The sequence below is a fragment of the Papaver somniferum genome, chromosome 7 (genome assembly GCF_003573695.1).
Source record: "Papaver somniferum cultivar HN1 chromosome 7, ASM357369v1, whole genome shotgun sequence".
NCBI lineage: Eukaryota > Viridiplantae > Streptophyta > Magnoliopsida > Ranunculales > Papaveraceae > Papaver > Papaver somniferum.
Window position 1 is genome coordinate 65680025 of NC_039364.1, and position 22733 is coordinate 65702757.

Genomic DNA, 22733 nt, shown 5'->3' on the forward strand with positions numbered 1-22733 from the left:
TGGCGTGGCCATGGCTCCGTTTGCACAAAAAACGACATTGTGCCACGGCCACATGCCACACACGCTAATTAGGGTTTCGATATGCCGAACCCTAATTTAGCCAAGGTTGTTGTAAGGACCGTCAAGCTCGTCAACGCTATTAGACCGGCCAAGAGATATGTTAGCCACTAATAACTCGATTAGTTAATATAGACTCTACTTAATAGAAATTAATCTAACAATAATTTAAAAACAAAACTAGTATCATTGAATATGTCTCGAAAAGTTATGCGGATTGGACTACTCGAACGTGTCAGTCGGATACCGGACGAAGAAGATATCATCGGATAACGGGATGAGTATGAAGGACAAATAATAATTTTTCTCTAGACCGGCCTGGATGCCCTTATCCAACTCTCTGGGTGCCTCAGTATTTTCGTTGTACTTATCACCAACCTCAATGGAAGAGAAAATCATTTCTCTTATCTTCTTCTCTTTCCTTCTTCTCTGTTCTTCCTCTTCTGCTCTCTGTTAATCTAAATTTCAAAATTCTGAGCATGATTTTGTCTGAGTGATCCATCAGAATCATAGTAACATGTTGATTTGAGAGAGAAGGTGATGATGTTGTTATCTGTTGAGTTTTGGAAGAAGCAGAAAAGGGTAAGATAATTTAGGATTCTGAATTGATTGAATTCTTTTCTTGAAATTGCTTTGTGTTGGTAGATTAAAGATGGGTTTTCTGTAGAATGTGAGTTAAAGACCTGTATGAGGTTTAATTTTGATTTCATAGAAAATTAGGGTTTATGTTCTTCCCTAAATAAACCAGAAGTTAGGGTTCATGCGAATTAGCTTGCTTGATTCGGAATCTGCAGATGAAGAGATGGATTAGATAGAGGTGATTGAAGTTAAGATATTAGTTCAGGGTTTTTCAAAGAAGAATCAGAAGATGATTGAGTTGCAGTTCAAGGATAATTGGTAGTTGAAGATTTGGATATTGATGTTGTTTGTTTGAATTGAATTGAACTGAGATGCAGCTGTAGATAAAATGAATTGGTGGAGAAATTGTAATTGTAATTAGGTTAGTATGGTTTCTGAATTGGGAGATTTCTGATAAAGAAGATGAGTTGAACATGAGTAGTTGCAATAGCAACTAGGAGTATGAGATAGGGTTTGTACTTAGATGTGCAGAATTACAAGTAGTGGTGGTGGTGTTTTAGTAAAGCACAGGATTTTTGGAGATGGTGTTGATACTAATTTGGCAGAGTAGTTGATGTTGAACTGGATTGTGAGAATGGGTTGTTTGGTTGCAGTTCATGGAGTTGGCAGTGAATAGATAAATGGATGTGTTTGAATAAAAGGTAATGGAGTTCCTGTTGTGATCCAAGTTCTTGGTAAAGAAATAAAGAAGCTGTTGGTGTTTAATATGCAGGGCAGCTGGTGAGAATATGAAGTAAAGGTTGGTGATGCTGACCTGAGAATGGTGTTGTTGTGATGGATTTGATGCAGTGAGATAAGAAGAGGGTGTCTACTGATGTGTTGGCATTGAGTGAGATGTCGAGGAAGTGAAGCTACAAATTGTAGAGTAAGATTTAATGGAATTTCAGAAGAAAGAGAAGGATTGCAAGGAAAGGAAGTTGTGGTGTTCCTGGTGAGGAGGCAGTATTGAGTATAATGAGTTGTTGTTTAGATGTCGGTGAAGTCTAGAAGACTAATATGTTGTTGCTGCTGTTGTGTTGGGTGTAGAAAAGATATATTTTAGAATGATGAGGAGGCTGATGTTAAGCTTAGACTAGATTAAATTAGGATAGCAGAAGCTTTGGTTCAGTGAATAAAGAAGAAGGCTATTATTGAGGATTCACATTCCAATAGAGGGGCGTCACCTAAAAGGACAAAAAGGGTCATCCATAAGTAAATCTAAAAACCCCTTATATGAAATATTTTCATAATGGCTAAACAACCCTTAATTTTTAGATTGAATTACTGATTATGATTTATAACTGTCCGAAACATTAATTTTTTTGGATTACGGCTAGGACGTACCAATTTTCTAGCCGTAGATATATATTATCTTACTATCTACGGCTAGGAATAAGTAACTTCTAACCGTAACAGGTTTTAAGATTTATTACGGTTAGGAATTTCTATCCGTAAATGAAGTTTGACGGCTAGGTTAGGTTGTCTAGTCAACCGTAAATGAAGTTTTACGGCTAGGTCAGGTTGTCTAGTAAACCGTAAATGATGTTTTACGGTTAGGTTAGGTTGTAGATAACCGTAAATGAAGTTTTACGACTAGGTTAGGTTGTCTAGTCAACCGTAAATGAAACTTTACGGCTAGGTTAGGTTGTAGATATATATTCCATCAGATGGATTTGATTTGGAAGGTTGTATAGTCAACCGTAAAAAAAGTCGCATTGAAGGGTAACCTAGACATTTGATATTGCATCAAAACACCCCATAATCAACTTTTTAGTCACTAGGAATCTATGTGAAGCCCCTTTATTGGAATGTGACGTCCCAATAATAGCCTTCATAAATAAATGGGAATGAGTAGACTGTGTTCCTAGATTGTAGACATGGCTATGTGTAGTTTAGGTTAAATTATTTATGAGTTATAAGATTATGTATTGGAATGAATGATTTGAATGCAATGAATAGATTGAGGTAGAACTGGAGTTAGAATTGCAGTTGTGTGAGAACCTTAGCCTGTCAAACTGAACTTATTCAGTCTGATTCGTTTCATTGTTGCCTGACTCAGTTTACCTGACTCAGTTGAATCGTGTTCACCGATTTTTCCTGAGTTGGACCTTTGACCGATCCCTGTTTGACTCTGTGGACCTTGACCAGTTGACTTGATATTGAATGTTGGACATAGACTGTTAGTTGACACCTTTGACTGTTAGCAACCGTTAGTTGACTCAGATGGACCAGGCCTTAAGTGAATGGGCTTGTTTAGTGGACTTGGACTTAGGCATAGTTTTCCTACTTTGCAAAATTGGACCTTTATGGTCCGAATTGACCTTTAATTTCTTGTACAAGGTTGTAGATATTCTTAAGACTTGTTAATTGGACTAGAGAACCAATCTAATTGAATTAGTAAACTTTATATGTGCTAAAGATAGATAACGAAAAGGTGTAGAATCATTAGATTAGTTCACTTAGTCTATAACTAGAGAATTGTATGAGATTATGTTATGAGCCTTGTGTGAGCCTTTTGGCTAATATCTTAGAGTGCTTGTGTGATTAGCAGTTACTCCTTATTAACAACGATCTATTCATGGATGAACCAGTGGATCGAATATCTCGAGGTAGGCGAGGCTTGTCATCAAATCAGGTGGGAACTTTGTAACCTTCTCGTAATCATTGAGCATTATTTCTATTGCGAGCATGATGAGTCTTTATTACTTTTGGCATGTTTGTGTGTGTTACTATCTATGTAAATGCTTGTATGTATCTTGATGTGCATGTAATATGCATTGTATGATTTCCCCGCAAGGAGTGTCTGTGATTCCCCACGGCTCTTTGCTAAGTTAAGTATGGCGGCTTCTTCCCCATTATAATATTACTTAGTAGGGCGGCTTCTTCCCCATTTCGTTATTATATATAGTATTTTATTTTGTGGAAATCACCCGTGTGCATATTATACTTGTTTGTCAAACTTTCTGATCTTGATAGTAATATTCTGAATCATGGTTTGTATGGGCACTCTGTGTGGACGATGTTATTATTATTGATTAGGTTTGCTCTCGCATCGTCTTCTCCAAAGAGTTTGGCGAGGTTAGAGTGACACTTGCTTCATGATGCATAAATAGATGAATGATTAGTTTCTTCTTGTTTCTTTCAATTTATATTCATTTAGAACTGTGAAGCATGTTAGTGATTTACTTGAGAGTTATATGTTTCTATTGGGCACCCCTTTGGGATGATGTGCTCACTTGTTCCCACTTCAGTTTCAGTAATCAGAAGAAATGGAGCGTTTGAAGATATCCGTTTCATAGCTTAGAGCTTTATCGAATCTAGTGTTATTGTGTACCTTTTAATACATGTATTCCTTCTTATTCTGTAAAACAACACATTATTATACTCTTATCACTCGAGAGATCTTCATTTGAACAATATCAGAGTGTATGAGTTTGTCTTTGGATTAGCTTATGTAAATATGGTTCTTATAATCGATAATCTAGGTTTGATGCTTCAATTAGATGGTAATCCTATTAGCTAAGCAGGTTTATGATTTGGAGCGTCACAGTTGTCACGCCAACCAAGCCAAGTAATGCTCCCTAAGGCATTAAGTTTGATATGGCAACTGGAGCCAATGTTGCCGAAGCCATATTTGGGTCTAACGCCAATATGCCAAATTCTAGCCTTGGCCATGCCGCCAAGCCCTAATTTTGGCCACGACGCCAAATCCTAGCTTGGACATGCCGCAAAGCCCTAATTTTGGCCAGGGCGCCAAATCCTAGCTTTGGCCATGCCACCATGTCACTGGCATGTGCCAATGGCTCTATTATGCTATTAAAAGATGCCAACAGAATGCGGCCATAATCAATGGCCACCCTCTCACATGAATTACAATTTCAGCCGTCCAAATTCGCCACATAAGTGATAGGCCCATGGAAAGTTTTAGGCGACCAGCAAGCCTAATAGCATCACACGTTATTCTCTTGCGGCAAGTCTCTTGACTTTGACTCGCCACACATGGCTATCTGCTACTTAGTTGGCGTACAATTAATCAGAGTATCCAGGTCTTGTACACAAGACCCACTCAGAAATCTGCTACACTTTTCCATACTTGAGACATCAAACATGTCACAAACTAGGGGATGCTCATTAGGGTATTGGTATGGCGGTTTACAGCGTGCGGCGTGCAACACGTCCATCATAAGAAAATGTCAGGAAAACAGGGCAGTTAGTGGCGACAAGAAGTAGTGGGTGTAAACAAACCCGTTCCCTTCATAGTGGGAACGTGGCTTCTGGCATTTACACATTACCCCACTTCTACATCACTCAACGACTCACACTTCCTACGAGACCAGGGTGCGTTCAGTTATGACTTGTATAAATAGGTTCCATCTATTTTCGACCAAGTGACAAGTTTTGGTTAGAACAACAACACAATATCTAGAAAAATACCAAAAAACTGATATCTTACATTCCGCAAGCCAGTTCCAAATTCTGATACAAGTCATAAAATAGCCACACCTTCAGAATTAACCATTCTGGTCTCTACACCTTCTTCGCTTCCCTACCTAAGACCAACCCTTCTCCTTCACTTTGTGACCGAAGCAAGACTGGAACTGCCATTTCTTGGTTTAGGCCAGGATTGTACAGATTGATCTCTCGAATCTAAAGTACTCCCATGCAGTGCATTTGTTTTAGGTTTAGATTTGTTTCTCATCCACACACCCAAATTTACCAAAACTAGCAGAAACAGTTTTTGCCCATAAACAAATCTTTATGATTTTATATATGACAAATTTTTATGGGATATGTTGTTTACGTCCGTGAACCTGTGACTTTCCCATACTTGTTCAAAAGTTATCTCTATTATGTCGATATGAATGTATTGATGAAAGATAGAATGAACTTTTGACATTACAAAAGTTAAAGCCTTTTATGTCATGTTTTTGATAAAAAAGAAAGGATAAAACTTTTGTGTAAAAGGATTAAGTCTATTATATGTCATTGTGCAAATAGTGATGCAAAATAGAATGAATCCTTGTCTATTCCGCAATATTTGGTTGATCTCCGATCCACAATTTTTGTGCATATACTGTGTTGTTTCATAAGGTTTCTTATGTTGAGCACAATCGACTGAGTTGATTATTTTCTTATGATTAACTCAGTTGTTGCTCCGTGAGGTTCCCTGTGTCGAACATGATCAACTAAATTAATCATTCTCTTTTGGTTATTTAGTTGTTGCTCCGTAAGTTCGCTTATGTCGAGCATGACCAATTAAATTGATCATTTTTTGTGATTAATTTGGTTGTGTATTCCAATTGAATTAATCATGGGCTCTCTTGTGGTTAATTTGGTTGTTATTTTTTGATTGAACTAACTATAGGTTCCCTTGTGGTTATTTCAATTGAATTTTGTGGATACAAATTCATGTTTTCATGTGATTTGTTTGTCCAAAAGAAATCCTTCTTTTCTTGTGAAAGTAAGGTCGTCTTTGTTGTTCCTTCGGGGATGAAATTTTGTGGGGGGGAGTTCATTTTGAACTTGTGCTTAATTGCCAAATCTTTGTGGGGAGTGCGGCTGTAAAATTTTTAGGGGTTATCTTGTTTCTTCATTAATACCTTGATGAATGCATTTAGCTTCGGCTTTATGATTGCATCTAAATTTGTTGGTATGTTAATACACCTTTTTGTCATGATGTATCTCCGTGGATATTTCATTAGGATCCCACTAATTTTCGTACCTTTGCCAATTTTGTTGACAAAAAGGAGGAGAATTAATGTGTATTTCACACTACAAATACATATGATTTACGGGTCATTATGTAAGGGAGAGTGGTTTTCATGTTGAGATATGTATTGACTAACGGGGAGTGATGCACACCATAGTGTTATTGTCAAATTTGCGATACAATTGAACTTTAATGCTGTGTAATAATACTATGACATTGTATAACAATGATCGAGAATATTTTGTTTTCTCATTGTTATAGCTACGGATCTTCAACAACTGTGATGCTAAACTTACAACCTTTAGGATCACGGAGTACTTGGAAGTGACAAAGATTTCGAGTCACGTTGAAGATGCCAAGGAGATCAAGCATGTGGATAAGAAGCTTATTTTTTATCTTTTTTGTAATCCATATGTATTGATAGTTTTGTCATTAAAATTGACAAAGGGGGAGATTTTTAGAGCATTGCTCGGTCAAATTCGCATGCGTTGCTATCTCAAGCATGTTTGTCAATGTTAGTGATCAAAACTATAAGTCTTTATTTCTAGCCTATTTGTAGATGTCTCGGACTAGGACATAGATAGTGTAGTTGAGCTTAAATCTCTCGACGTTCATCTCTTGAAGACGAAGAACTACTAAGGGGAGCTTGGGGAACTTCTTCGACAAAAGGTATGCGGAGACTTGAACTTATCTATCACTTGGAAAGTGTATTTATACTATCTCCTATATTGAGACATAAGTCGTTTTACGATATAGTTTTCTCTATACACATTTGAGATTTCGAGCTGAGTATATCTCGCTTACATATTTCTCGAAATATGTGTTGGTAAGCTTTCGCTTCGAACAAGTTCATCTTATATCATGAGAAAATTTCCGAGTAACATCTTACATGGTTTCTGTGATACAATCATTTGGTGTAGGACTTGGAAGGTTTCAATAATGATTATTTCAATATCTTGAAAATTGCTTTGATGTTGATAGTGTGTGAAAACGGCTATTAACATTATAGAAGAATGTTTCAATGATTGAAATAAAGAGTTTATGATGTAACCATCTTTGGATATAAGCATATATAGTGTGTTCGCACATTAGTGTATAAGTCCATAAACCGGAAGCCAAGAGTATGCATATGTGTATACGTATTTGGTGAAGGAGACAGGTTAAGTATGCGTACCCGTGTGCATACTAGCGGAAGTTCTCAAACCGAGAATTTCTGCTGATTTTGGTTTTGGAAAAATTCACAAACCAGTCACCTTAAGTATGTGTTCCCGTACGCATACTGGCGGAAGTTTTTGAACCGAAATTTTTTGCTGAGTTTGGAAACTTTACAAACTCAAAACCGGTTGCTTAAGTACGCATACTTAAGCTGGTTACTTTGTCAAATCGGTCAAGTCCATGAACTTAAACATTTAAATCATAAAGAATGCAATCTTTGCAAACCGTGGCTATAATGTTCATGATTGATTCAAGTGAATCAAACCGGTTTGATTTCAATTGAGTTTTCTAAACAATTGAACAACTTTTAACTAGTTTCATTTGAGTCATTTGAACTAGTTATGGTAAAGATGAATAAGGTTGATATGAGAGTAATCATATGGCTAACCTCGGTTAACTATTTGTGAACCAACATGGTGTACACGTTTAGGTACGACTACATAAACCTAAATGAGGGTACATTTCATTTGTGTGTAACAAGCTAAGTTCGATCTAACGGTTGAAAGATATTAGCTTGGTTGAATCAGGTTTTTCATCTAACGGTGAATATTGAATGCTTTGTTACTAAGGTAACTTGGATTGCAAAGCCTGATTTGAAAACTATATAAAAGGAGAACTCTAGCAAATGGGAAACCTAATCCCCACACCTCCTGTGTGTTACTAGTTGCATAACTATAGTCGATTCTCCTTTAACCTTAAGTTTCTTCTCGAGACTCTGTAGGTTAACGACTTGAAGACTTCATTGGGATTGTGAAGCCAGACCCAACTATTATCTTTGTAGTTGCGTGATCTGATCTTGCTGTTTCTATCGTGTTGAGTGCAATTGAAATAATTGGCTCGAGATTTTATATCCCCGATAGGCAAGATAGAAAAGTAATCACAAACAAACTTCGTCTCATCGTTTGTGATTCCACAATAACTTGTTTCGCTAGTCGATAAAGTTTATTGTGAGGTGATTGATAATGCTAGGTTGTTCTTCGGGAATATAAGTTTGGTTTATCAATTGGTTCTTGTTCACCTTGATATATCAAAAGACGGAACAAAAACTCTTGGGTATTTCTGTGGGAGACAGATTTATTCAATCCCATAGACTTTTCTGTGTGAGACAGATTTGTCTATCAAGTCTTCGACTTTGGGTCGTAGCAACTCTTAGTTGTGGGTGAGATCAGCTAAGGGAATCAAGTGTGTAGTATCCTGCTGGGATCAGAGACGTAAGGAGCGCAACTGTACCTTGAATCAGTGTGAGATTGATTAGGGTTCAACTCCAGTCCAGTCCGAAGTTAATTGGCTAATTCCATTAGCAAAATTCACAACTTGAAGGCATTCACTGATAAACAAGACTTTCGAAAGATTGATCTCCTTTGTCCAGTAGATAGCCAAAAAAAGTGCAGTCGCCTCAGCGCCTACAACATCAGAAACCAGTCCAAAGTCCGAACACCATTGAATTGTTGATCCTGCATTATCACACAAAATCATGCCAACACCCGTGTTATAATCCTTCAAAGAACCATCAATAAAAAGACAATGATCCACCAGATTAATAGCAATTCTACTGAAAACCATATCACATCTAAGTTTCCGGATACACCATGTTAGAGCATTGCTCGGTCGAACTCGCATGTGTTGCTATCTCAAGCATGTTTGTCAATATTAGTGATCAAAACTATATGTCTTGATTTCTAGTTTACTTATGACTAAGTCTCGGTCTAGGATAGTTAAGTGTAGTTGAGCTCCAGACTCCATGGCGATCATCTTACGAAGACGAAGAACTACTCGAGGAACAAATGGAACTTCATCCGACTAAAACGTATGTGGATACTTAAACTTATCTCGCCTATTTTTTTCTCGAAATATGTGATGGCAAGCTTTTGCTTTAACCACTTTCATCTTTACCCGTGACGAAAGTCATGATGACGTTTCAATCTTGAAAATAGCTTTGATGACGATAGTCGTGAATAACGATTGTTATAACATTATAGAAGAATGTTTCAATGATTGAAATGTAGAGTTGAGATTACCAACTATGGATATAAGTATATATAGTGTGTTCGCACATTAGTGTATAAATCCATGTGCCAGAAAACAAGTGTGTGCATACGGTAATAGTGAATGAGACAGGTTGGGTACGCATACGCGTACCAGCGGAAGTTTTCCAACCAAAAATTTCTGTTGAGTTTGTAGTTTGCAAACTAGTAAACCAGTCACCTTAAGTACGCGTACCCACGGAAGTTTTCAAACCGAAAATTTCTGCTGAGTTTGTAAACTCAAATCCGGTTGCTAAGGTACGCATACCCGTACGCGTACCCAAGCTGGTTATTTTTCAAATCGGTAGTTCATGAACTTAAAACAATAAATTATAAGGAATGCAATCTCTGCAAACCGTGGGTATATTGTTCATGAATTGATTCAAATGGATCAAACTGATTTTGTTTCAATTGTGTTTATGAATAAACACCTAAGCAATTGAACAACTCTTCAACTAGTTCTTATGAGTCATTTGAACTAGTTATGAGAAAGATGAATACGGTTAATATGAAAGTGCTCATATGGCTAACCATTGGTTAACTATTTGTGAACCAACTAAGTGTACACGTTTAGGTACGGTTACTCAAACCTAAATGAAATACATTTCATTTGTGTGTGACAAGCCAAGTTTCGATCTAACGGTGAAAGGTATTAGCTTGGTTAAATCAGGTTTTTCATCTAACGATGAATATTGAATGCTTTGTTACCAAGGTAACTTGGATTGCAAACCCTGATTTGAAAACTACATAGAGGAGACATCTAGCAATTGGAAAAACTAATCCTCACACCTCCTGTGTGATACTAGTTGGTTTTGCTAGAGTTGATTCTCCTTTAACCTTAGGTTTCTTCTCGAGATCATGTAGGTTAACGACTGAAAGACTTCATTGGGATTGTGAAGCCAGACGAAACTACTTCTCTTGTAATTGAGCGATCTGATCTTGCCACTTTCTATCATACGAGTTTAATTGAATAATTGACTTGAGATTATATCTCTGATAGGGCAAGATAAAAAGAAATCACAAACATCTTCGTCTCATCGTTTGTGATTCCACAATATCTAGTTTCGCTACCATACGATTTAGATTATTGTGAGGTGATTGATATTACTAGACCGTTCTTCGGGAATATAAGTCCAGGTGTAGATGGTGGATTTTCGACAAAGGGTATAATTGTAAAACTATACTCCAGATTCGGCAACCGGATGAGTATTAAAACTCATGTCTCTCATTAAAGCATGAAAGCTCATGTCATAAATCTCTGACTGAGAAGGCTGTCTCTCAGAGTACGTGTAGATGTGTAGTCTCTCAGCTGGGGCCACGACACATCTCATGAATACTGAGCAATTTCAGTAATTACTCCGGATCCGGCAATCAGATGAGTATCGAGACTCATGTCTCTGTGCATGAAAGCTCATGCCACCTCTGATGGAGAAAGTCTCTCAGAGAAGATGAAGATGTGCAGTCTCTCAGCTGAGGCCACGACACATCTCATACTGTATAGAATCTAAAGATTGGGCGACTCCTAGACAGCATGACTGCTAGTATAGAGCGACAACGTCTTCGGGATGTAACCAGATTTTCCCCGACTATGCAAGAGGAATATGACACTCCAGCAAGTTCATATTGCTCAACCCTCAGATAATTAATGCTCATAGACAGGAAGCCCTTCTAGTACAGAGCCAGCAATTAATTATCTTAAATCGTCTGAATATCCCGCAATATTCTACGAGCCATCGTCTGAATATCCAGCAATATTCTATGAGTCGTCAATTAATCGCCTGACTATTCAGCAATATTCTACGATTCCTCGTTATATTTCGTTACTTCAATTTGTGGTTCTTCCCAGCAGAATTCCACAGGTTAGTAATAAACATTCAACGAAACAGGCATCTGGGCATCGAATAAGGCCTGACAAAATGGTGCAAGTGTAATTAGCAGATAATACACATACCAGCATTTTGAATGCGCAAACGATCATTTTAAAAATACGAACGAACGATCAACCTATGCAAAATAGGAAGGGAAAATAATAATAAAATATTAAACAAAAGCGCCAGGGGACTAGGCTCACCAGCCGGCTAGTCATGCCGTGACTAGTCCCGCGCCCAATTTTATATTTTACCATATTTTTAATATTTTCACGATCTCATGAAAATCCTCTCGTTCGAGCAAATTTCCTTTATTTCAAAGAAATTATCTAAATCACATGATTTTATCAAAAAATAATAAAATTAGGGAAAGGTGTCGCGGGAACGAACACCAGCCGGCCATGTCTTGGTCGTGGCCGATCCCACACCACACCTCACGTCTCCATTATTTTATTATTTCTCTCAAATTATGAAAATTCCTTGATTTTATGAATTTTCCCTAAAATCATGAAAATTACATAATTTCATGTATTTTTATCTAAATCACATGATTTTATCAAAAAATAATAAAATTAGGGAAAGGTGTCGCGGGACCGCCGGCCGGCCGGTCATGCCTTGGCCGTGGCCGGTCCCACACCTCACGTCCCATTATTTTATTATTCCTTATCAAATTATGAAAATTCCTTGATTTTATATTTTCTCTAAAATCATGGAAAATATTAAAAAAATTAGGAAAACTTTTGGGACCGGGCACTAGCCGGCCGGCCATGCCCTAGCCGGTCCCATATGCCCATTATTTTATTATTATTTGGTGTTTGGTTTCCTGATTTCATGAAAACTCCCTGATTTCAACAAAATATCTTTTTTTTTTCAACAAATCCCTTTGATTTTATGAAAAATTATCTAAAATCATCAAAATTACATAAAATTAGGAAGAGAGCCTTGGGGCCCGCGCCCATTGGCTGGCCGGTCATGCTGCGGCCATTGCCGGTCCCACACTCCCATTCCCTATTTTATATTTTAATTTATGTCTCTAATCTCATGGAAGTTCCCTAATTTCTCCAAACTCTCCAGTTTAATGAAATTTCCCTTAAATCAGAGAAAAATACATAAAATCACATAAAACTGGGAAAAGCATGTGGGACCGCGTGTCAGCCGCCCGGCCATGCCCTAGCCGTGGCCGGTCCCACACCTTGTGATTCCTTGTTTATTTATTATTTTCATCATCTCATGATTTTCGCCGGTTTCAGCAAAACCATGGATTTTGTATATTTTCTCCAAATGTTGCTCAAACGTGCATCAGAAAATATCAAAATTCTCAGGACTGAAGCACGGATACTATGGTGACACGGGCACATCCCCTTGACCGACCAAGGGTGACCTTGAGGCTTGCAAACAGCTGGTCCCGCATGTTTTAATGATTTTAACCTAATTTGCTCAGTTGCTCATATTAGGTTCGAACTCTTTCCAAACAATTGGAAGTTCGCTGAAACGACCATCTACTGGTCCCACGACCATCAAGAGCCGGTCTCAAGACCTCTTGGTCGGCCCCTCATATTTTTTACATCAGGTTTTATGATTTTTTGCTCACACGAGCATTATTTCAGTAAATGATTAAACCAGCATTTAATCATTCTTTCACCAACTGGTCCTCAAGAGACTTTGGTATTTTTTGCTCATTCGAGCATCCGGGCGTTATATGGTGAACCCGTCATCCCATGTAGCCGGTCCCGTATTTATTTGCAATAAATCATCATTTCGGTAAAATTATGGTTTTGAATCCAGAGCTCTGCAGAAACGTGATTCTGTGCAGATTCGAACACTCTGATAATTTTATGCTGATTCCATGATTGATATTCATATTTATTTTGCTCGACCCAGCAGTCAGTAACTTAAATTAATATTTTATTTGGTCCAGCTACCAACAATTCATTAAAAGAACAATATTTGCTCGAACTAGCAATATTCGCTCGAACCGGCAATATTTATTCAATTAGCAATATTCGCTCAGACTGGCAATATTTGCTCAAATCAAAGAATATTGGTTCAACTACCAATATTCAAAAATTTAGCAACACAGTTTTGGTCGTCTTAGGTTATAATGATACCTCTTCTCAGCAGACACATTAAATTCATGAGTTTCGAAACATTTGCTAATCATGTTCAACTCAGCGCTACATGGACTCATCGTCCCATAAAGTCAGCAACTGACTCCACAATCACGAGATTTCAATCGTGTCACATGGGGGGATATTAAATAGGGTTTTCGGTCTACGGCACGTGTGTTCACCCACGACGAGAATGTGAGCAAGTCGTGCAATCAGTTGGAAGAGTCAGCAAAGTAGTGGGTGGAAAGTTAACCAAGTCTCCACACGATGAGTAATTGGTTTTAACACGATTTCCCTATTTCCCACTCTCTGATTCCAGCAACTGTCACACTTCATGGGATCATGGTGTTTTCAACTCCGGCATTATAAAATGTATCTGAATCCTGATTGAAAAAGGGGTTTTTTCGAACAATCGAACAACATTCGCCAAAACGAGCGATTTCTCATCGAAGTTCATACAAACAATCTTTCGTCTACACGAACTCACAGAAATTACTCTCAATTGAGCAAAATTCAATCATTCAGAGCATTTTCACGCTGAATTCACAAGACACCTACAATCTCAGATCACCATCGATCTCACGCATTTCTCAGCTTCCCTCCTACAGATCAACCCATCCTCTCTTGTGACCGAATTGACTCTGGAAGGACCATTGTTCTTTGTTTAGGTCGGGGTCTTACAGATTGATCTCTCGAACTTAAAGCACTCCCTTCTTGCAGTGCATCTATGTGAGGTTCAACATTTCGCTCGGTTCAAGGAGTCTCCACACGGTCGACTCTTCAATTCCGTAAAAACCAGCAAATCGTTTTTCCCCATTCACAGATTGGCGACCACAGTGGGAGGTTAATCTCTCGGTTGCAATCTCACGATTTCACAAGATGGCTGGTCTTAGGTCTGGGTTAGTTACAGGTTCCAACACAAACGACGCTAGTACTAGCAACAACAACAATGACAATCAGAATATCCCGGAAACGATTCCGGCCTCCAACACTGATGGTGGTGACATTACTCCTCCTCACGCTGAAGGTCATTCCCTGTTCGGTCGACACCCTGAAGAAGTCAGAGGAAATCCACCACCTACCATTGCTGATCTTATCAAAGTGCAGGAGACTCTCGCAAAGAATCAGACTGACATGGCTGCTACACAGAAGGAGCTGTGTAATTATCTCAAAACTCTTACTGATAAGATGACAGAGAAGACTCAAGAAAAGGGAAAAGAGAAGGAGAAATCCTCAGATGCTTCTGATCCTGAAGTAATCCCAATCCATACAGTGGATGATGATGAAACTAGCGAAGTTGCAGATTCGTCAGCAAATGAACCATCAAATTTCATTACTCGGGAAGACGTGGAGCGCCTTCTGGAGAAACGTGGAAAAGACAAGACATCACATGTCCATCGTCACCAACCTCCTTATCCTGCCGCTACGCAGAGGATTCCCCGTCCAAAAGGTTACATTTCTCCAACTTTTACTCTGTATGACGGAACTGGCAATGCTCGAGAACATGTCTCTCATTTCCTCGAATCCTTGGGAGAGCATGAACATAACCATGTTGTTCGCCTCAAAGAGTTTTCAAAATCCTTGAAAGGCAGAGCATACACCTGGTACAACAACATCGCACCGTGGACTATCAACAATTGGGGAGAAATGATCAATGCCTTCTACAGGAAGTACTTTTTCGTGTCAGAGCAAGTCACTCTCTCTGATCTTGGAAGAATGTTCCAGAGGGTCGGTGAAAATCCCAATGATTACGTGAAAAGATTCATAGTCCAGACCCTGGACTGTCATGACACAAATGTCACAGAGAAGCAACTGGTAGATTTGTGTATCAACGGCATGCTCCCGGTTTACATAGCTCTATTGGAGAATCTTCGATTCCAGACTTTCTCAAAGCTTCACGAAGCCGCGAAGATATCAGCAACCACTGCACCTGCGCTGTTAGAAAGAGCAAAGTCCACAAAGACTGAGGAATCACGTGACACTCGAGGAAGCAGACGCCTGATCAACAAGCAGTACAACCTGCAGCCCTCTGCAAACGCTGCTGAAGGGAACAAGCGCAAGGCAGAATCCCCGAACAAGCATACTACAGCTCCTCCAAAGACGCAAAAGAAGGACAAGCCAGAGACACAGGCTCCTGGCCACCGCACAGAAGCTCCTGATGATGCACCTGATTTTCCTCTCCCCATTGGAGAAGTTCTCGAACTATTAGACACCTAGATCCAAGATGGTGCAATCAAATTTCTATATGTCAGGAGAGACCCAACTGAGGAAGACATGGAAAATCCTCGTTACTGCCGATTCCACAGGTTTTTCAATCACCCCACAAGTAGCTGCAAAGTTTTGAAACGCATATTCAGAGAAAAAGTTGAGTCAGGAGAACTTAACCTTGGAGCCGAAGGAGTACACAGAGATCCTCTTCCTGTCAGGATTTTCTCCATTTCTGAAGCACCAGTCAAGGAAGCGGTTCACTCATTGATAGAGCATGTCTGTGAATTGCTCTATCTGTCAAAAGCACAAAGGGGAGACATGTTCACATCTTTGAACCACATAGTGACTGGGAAACGCCTATTGATTCCAGAAGTACCTCCTGAACCTTCAGCCACCGACAAAGAAATGTATGACTGGGGACTGCTCACCACCGTGCATATTAAAGGAAATGAGTTCAAAAGAGAATTCGTTGATGTCGGCACCGCCATCAACATCATACCTTTGAAAACTCTCAGAGCTGCTGGCATTACTCGACAAGAGGCTACTCATGTTCCCATAGCAATCAGGGACCACGAAGGAATCACCAGAGATGCATACGGCTTCATCATTCTCAAAGTCACAGAGAATTTGGTCTGCACTGAGACCAAGTTTTACATAATTCGAGAAGATCCTGGATATGACATGATCCTTGGAAGAACTTGGATTCATGCTGGAAGGGTAATTTCAAAGCTTTCAACACGTTTTATCGTCGACAAAGACTCCAAGTTGGAAGAGGAAACAGAGGACACCCCACCGTTCGAGCATCTGGAGGAAGTAAAAACCTTGATGGGACTTACGCAAGAACCTGGGGAAAATCCACATACCTTTGTCAAAAGGTTTCGAGCTCAGGCAAGTCTTATTCCTTTTTGTGCTCCAATATTACCAATGTTCAAATATGATGCTTTGATTCAAGGACTTATCCCTACAAACAATTTAGCAATTACCAAAAGTTATGAATGGACAACTTCACCCCGCCAATACTATACCCAATGGTTGGGTTCAGAGCTTCTCCAAGCCGGTCATTCTATCAAGAGGTTTATTGCTGAAAACCTGGATAAGCACGACAGACAGTATGCTAGGTACTCACCTCTACATGAGTGCCCATATGTGCCACAACCATGGAATCAGCAAAATATATTCAAGGCGCGAACTACTAAGCCGAACAAATTCGAGGAAGGGAATTTGGTTCTCAAGGCGGCTAAACGAGATCTCCACTCCGCAAGGAGCTCCAATTGGTAAGGACCTTTTATGGTTGCTAAATCCATAACTGGAGGATACTACAAATTGGTCAACACGGATGGAAGAACTCTGCCAGTAATTCACGAGAATTGGCTTAAGGCGTTTGTCTGAAATTATTGGGTATTTGAGGTACTGAGCATTTGAGCACTCATGATGTTTGGATTTGGCATTTAGGATTTTCTTTCATTGTATTTCAATTCCTCCAAAACTTTTGCAATACTTGCAATCAATATTTGAATTCAGCAATTTATCAAAAATTCAGTTCACTTTACTTAAAGGAAAATATCAATCAAATCCAAAATAAAATCCTTAACCATCTAGAAATCCAAAACCAGCTAATATCAAAACCCAAATGAAAACCTCACATCTCTCAGAAGTTCAGAAATTCATGGGATTATGGAAAGGAAACTAAAGAAAACCATCGAAGAAAGATTTCGGCTCCCCTGCCTCCTCCAAGACTTTCAGAGCCGCCTTTTCCACCTCCAGCTTCCTGGTTAGATCAACAACTTCATTCATCTTCTTCAACACGGCATCACTGGTAGGGAAGGGAAAATCGCCCTTTATTGTTCCTGATAACTTCAAGTCTTTGACGGAGCCACTTCAGATTGAAGCCAATATCTTCAGCATTCTTCAAGTTGTATTCCCAATCAAAGAGTACATCTTGAGTAACAACATTTATGGCAGTAATATGGATGTCACCTATGACACGCAAGATAGCCTCCACTTGTTTCGTCAGAAAATAACTGCGTTCTGGATCCCGAGTGACAACAATGTGTCCATACATTTCCCACAGTTCCTTGTACATACCAGCATATCCGATAGGAACACTAAATCCTCCAACAAGCTGGTGATACGGGAGTAACTCACAAATTGAGGATCAAAGGAAATCCCTGCAGTCAGATACTCATGCACTATCATCTGGTTCTCAACTACTGGAGCAGCATCGGTGATCATAGAGACAATTTCAGAAGAAGTAGCTTCCGCTATTTCGGGTTCGGGTTCCACCATCTGAGGAACAATTAGAGTTTCTTCTACCTCCATGGCATCAACGACCAGCGCTTCATCATCTTGAGGAACAGATATGGAAGTCTTGTCACCGACAACTCCTGGATTGCCCAAACCATCATTACTGGATTCATAATTCCCAACTTCGTTATTCGGCACCTAATGCCAAGATTACATGGGATTAGAATGATTCAAGGATGGAAATCCAATACAATTATAAAATTAAGATATTAAGTGAACTAACATCATCTAAGTTCCTTATCATGCATCTAAGACGTGTACAAGTAGCATCAAAGTCATGAAACACGTTTTCAAAGAAACTCAGCTGAAACTTTTTTACACTGCCCTGTGTTCAATGACGAACTGGGAGAAATTGTTATGGAGTCTAGAGTTGGGTCATATACCGTTCTCTTCGTATGGACGTCCTCTACAACATGTCAAAATTTCATGGCAATTGGGAGAACGATCTAGGATCTGTGGTCAAAACATCGGGCAATATGCAATCTGAAAAAAGTTCTGAAAGTCTCCTGGAAGTTTACTATTTCGTATTTTTCAGGCCCTAAACATACTCAAAACTTAAAAAGATTCTTCATGAAAGCTTGGAAATTTTCTAGGCTTGAGGATACATATGCAGATATTGAAAATCCGACTCCAGATGAAGATTTTACGGCGTTTTTGGTAAAACTGGGTTATGAATTTTCTGACGACGAAGTTCGACCAAGTTTTTTCATATATACACATAGATTCTCATTCATTCATTCATAAATCAGCACTTTCATACTTCTATGAAGAGGGTACAGGGTATATACTTACTTTGGAGGTCTCCTAAGTACTCGAGAAATTATGATTGTCCGTATTAACGACAAGGGGTTCGTTACTTCTATTTGGCTCTGAATCTTTGGAAGCGCCTTCATCTATATTCTCAGAGGAAGGTCGAACATCAGCACTTTCCGCCTCCATGATGACATCCTACTGGACATATTATCAAGTAATTAGCATCTTCACATGAAACTTTTATGTCCGATGGTAAAGGAAATTACTCACGGCGACTTCTTCTTCAACGCTCAAATCAGAAGTCGTCTGCGCAGCAACAAAAAATCGAAGACCGTCAATACTAGACGGAGCAAAGTCCTGTAACCAAATAAAAAATATTGGTTTTGAGATCCTGATAATGCGGATGGAAGAAGTCACAACGAAAAAATATCAACAACTCACCAAAAAGGCGACTGAGGACTTTATGGTGTTGGGCAACAACTTGCGATTCTTGCTCCTGCCTTCTCCGCCGTGGGCAATTGCCTCCGCCTCTGAGAAATTCACTTCAATTCGAGGTCTCACAGCACGACCCTCCTGCAAAATAAATTGATGTAGTAATTAAAGACGATTATACGAGTTGTATGAGGAATATGCAAAAGAATACATACCGGTGAACCTCCTGGAGATGTCTTTCGTTTGTCACCACTAGAAATATTCCTTAGTCTGGGACGATAGGCACTCATCTCAGAAGAAGGGGGATCCTTCACTAAAGGTTGGGAGGCCGTCACATAATCATTAAGATGCTCAAGCTGCTGATCCAAGAATTCCATGTAACCTGGAGTCACGTACGTGGTTCGATCAATACAAGGGAACCAATAGGAGCTCCCTTCATCATGTGTGTGATCTAAACAAGTCGTAAGTTGTTCCACTGATGGTCTTCTCCTTATGAAGTTTGGAATGCATTGGTCCATACCCATATGACGGGCGGTTCTGTCAATATTATACTCCTCCACCGAAAAATCTCCATACGTTGCTGATATTATGTGACCGGGAGTACAACTCAGCATGAAAGATCTTTCGCCATCACTCAAATCAGCACCGGATTTTAAATACTTACTTTCTCCAGCATTGAAAGTATTCAATTGAGAAACTTGAGGAGGAACCACCACCCAAGGACGGAAGTTGAACTCAGACTCGTCATCTAATACGTCGATGAAGCGTGTCTTGGACTGAATTTGCTTCGTAGACCAGTGCATAATCCTAGCGTTTTATTTCTCATGGAAGATACGTCGAGCATCAGCAGAGTTCAGACTTTGTAAGACACTACGGGGAATGGGTACATAGTTTCCGAAACGCTCCCACATCAGATCTTGGAGGAACATCGTATTGCCGTAGCATTCAATCTTCATGAAGCCGTTCGAAACACTAGAGTCTACGACTAAAGAGTCCAGGTTAGAATATAAAGAACCCAAGAATAAGCTACCGAGCGGAAGTTGTTCACCTTGAGCCAATTTAATAGCGAAAGGAATTACAAACGGCTTCAACAAGGTACCAGCATCTTCAAACACATCTCTGGACATCCATAAGCACAAGAAAGCAGCAATAGACAACATACCGTCGGGTTCATCAAGAGGGGCGTCTCGTGGCCACTAATGTGTCAACCAATGAGCGTAACAACCTTTACCAAAAACCTTGTTGATTCTCTCCATCTCAGCTGTTAAAGTTTTGGAAACTGCTTTCTCTTCCGCCGTCCAAAGTTCTTCAGGAAAGTTACCTGTAATTGGAAGATGCAACAAAGCAACTACATCTTCAAAGGTAATAGTGAACTCTCCCCAACTGCATATAAACGTATGAGTTGGGATGCACCAGCGAGCAAGAAGAGCTACAATACCTCGTGTGTCATGAAAGATATACAAATCTCCAGATGTTTGAACGGCCCTGGTAATTTGTGCTCTATCCAGCATAGCTCTAACACGAGGAAATCCCAGCATGTGTCTAGACCATCTCGAGAACTTCTCTAAAGGGGGTCGAGAAAGCTTGAATTCAATCATTGAAGTCTGGAATAATCCTCGTTCAAGACAGAACCGAATAGCAGCACGAGGAGTCACCAATTTCTTTTGAGTGACCGTCCTGGGATTGATCAGAAGGCGATATACCGGGGACTTGAGACGATTTCCGGGCTCCTGAACCTCAAAGAAAGCGTCATCTATGTTTGGAACATTCTTGACTACAAGTGTTTTATCTTCCTCACCAACGGAAGTCTCATCCGTGCATGTTTCCTCTATGGAGATATCATCATCTGCATACCTTTCATCTCTGGAAGCGTCATTGGCTGGAGAATCAGACATCCTCGCAAAGCTGCTGTGAAATCCACACAATGTTTCAGTCATCCCCGAATTCAATAAGATGATGGAATCATGCAAATTAAAACGCGGGTTTCTACAAACGATAAATCTTGAACTCTTACCTATTTCAATTTCACTAACAATAGTGGTTGCAATACAAGAGTTAACACACGAAATCAATTCGTTCCTTGAAACCTGCAGTAACGAACAACACTTCATTAGTTCATGGAAAATGATTTTCTCATAAAATCATGTACATAATTTTCATAATGTGAACGTTCACACAACTGAACTATGATATTTACAATAAGACATGACTTCATCACAAATAAGTTGTATAGTTTGAAGGTTACTCAAAACCCATGTCTTGATTTTACAAAACAATAATTAATGCAATTTGTTCATATAAATTTTCAGAATTTATCTAATAAGAACAAATCCATGTGAATAAAATACGTCATCATGTTTCACATAAAATATGTCACGGATACATGTAAGAAAAAAATCTATTTTCCTTCGTATTAGTGTTTTATTAAAAACGAAGGTTTATGCTAGTTTTGTGAAAGCTCACACCTATTGTGATAAAATACTAACTCTCATGAAAGCTCATAAATAAAGTTTTATCACTGGACATAAGTTTACATACCTAAAAATATATATGTATATTTTCCTCGAATAAACATTATCCTTTAAAACGGAGTTTATTTCGGTTTTATGAAAGCTCACATCTATTAAGGTAAAATCTTGGTTCACATGAAAGCTCATACACTAAGTTTTATCACTGGACCTAAGTCCACATATATAAAAAAAAATCTCTCGTAAATCAGGGATTTTTATTAGTTTTCAAAACTAACGATCGAACGAACATACGTTTGATAAAACAAGGGTTTTCTACAAAACCCACATCAACATATACACATGTATAGGATTTTGATATGGTGAAAGCATGAAATACTCATGGAATCATCAAACATCTAAAAAAAAAATTGGATGCACCTGGTCGGCGTCGGCCGGAAGTTGGCCGGACGGTGCTAGCTCCGGTCGGACGGATGGTAACGCTCCGGCGAAAATCCTTCCTGCTCCTGTCAAGCTCGGACGTGAAGGTGATGAAGAGGATGGTGGTCGTGGGAAGGAGAATAAAAAAAAGAAGAGAGAATTAATCCCTTTTATACCTAATTTTATTTCCAAAACCTAATTCCATAAGGATTTCCCTTTTGGGCCCGACCCGTGAATCCTAAACCAACCAAGGTTCCACCATCGAACCAGCGATTCTACACGGTTTTATGTTCACTGGATGACGCTCTATTATGCCACAGAGGTTTCCGCTCAAACCGTGGTTTGCTCATTCAGTCAAAATCCGGTAATATCTTATCTTATGACTAAGTTCAATTACTTATTTTTATTTATACCTGGAAAATCACCATTAAATGCTGACTGAGGAACATGACTGTTCCTCACTAAGCAGGGACTTAATGTAGATGGTGGATTTTCGACAAAGGGTAGAATTGTAAAACTATACTCCAGATTTGGCAACCGGATGAGTA

General features: G+C 39.2%; 1 long non-coding RNA gene across 1 annotated transcript; it reads left to right on the plus strand.

Moving 5' to 3' along the window:
* The first annotated feature begins 264 nt into the window (after window positions 1–264).
* On the plus strand, window positions 265–4075 carry LOC113292714. The gene is made up of 3 exons (XR_003331834.1): window positions 265–639; window positions 3227–3310; window positions 3927–4075. It is a non-coding gene; the product is annotated as an uncharacterized LOC113292714 (long non-coding RNA).
* Window positions 4076–22733: the final 18658 nt, after the last annotated feature.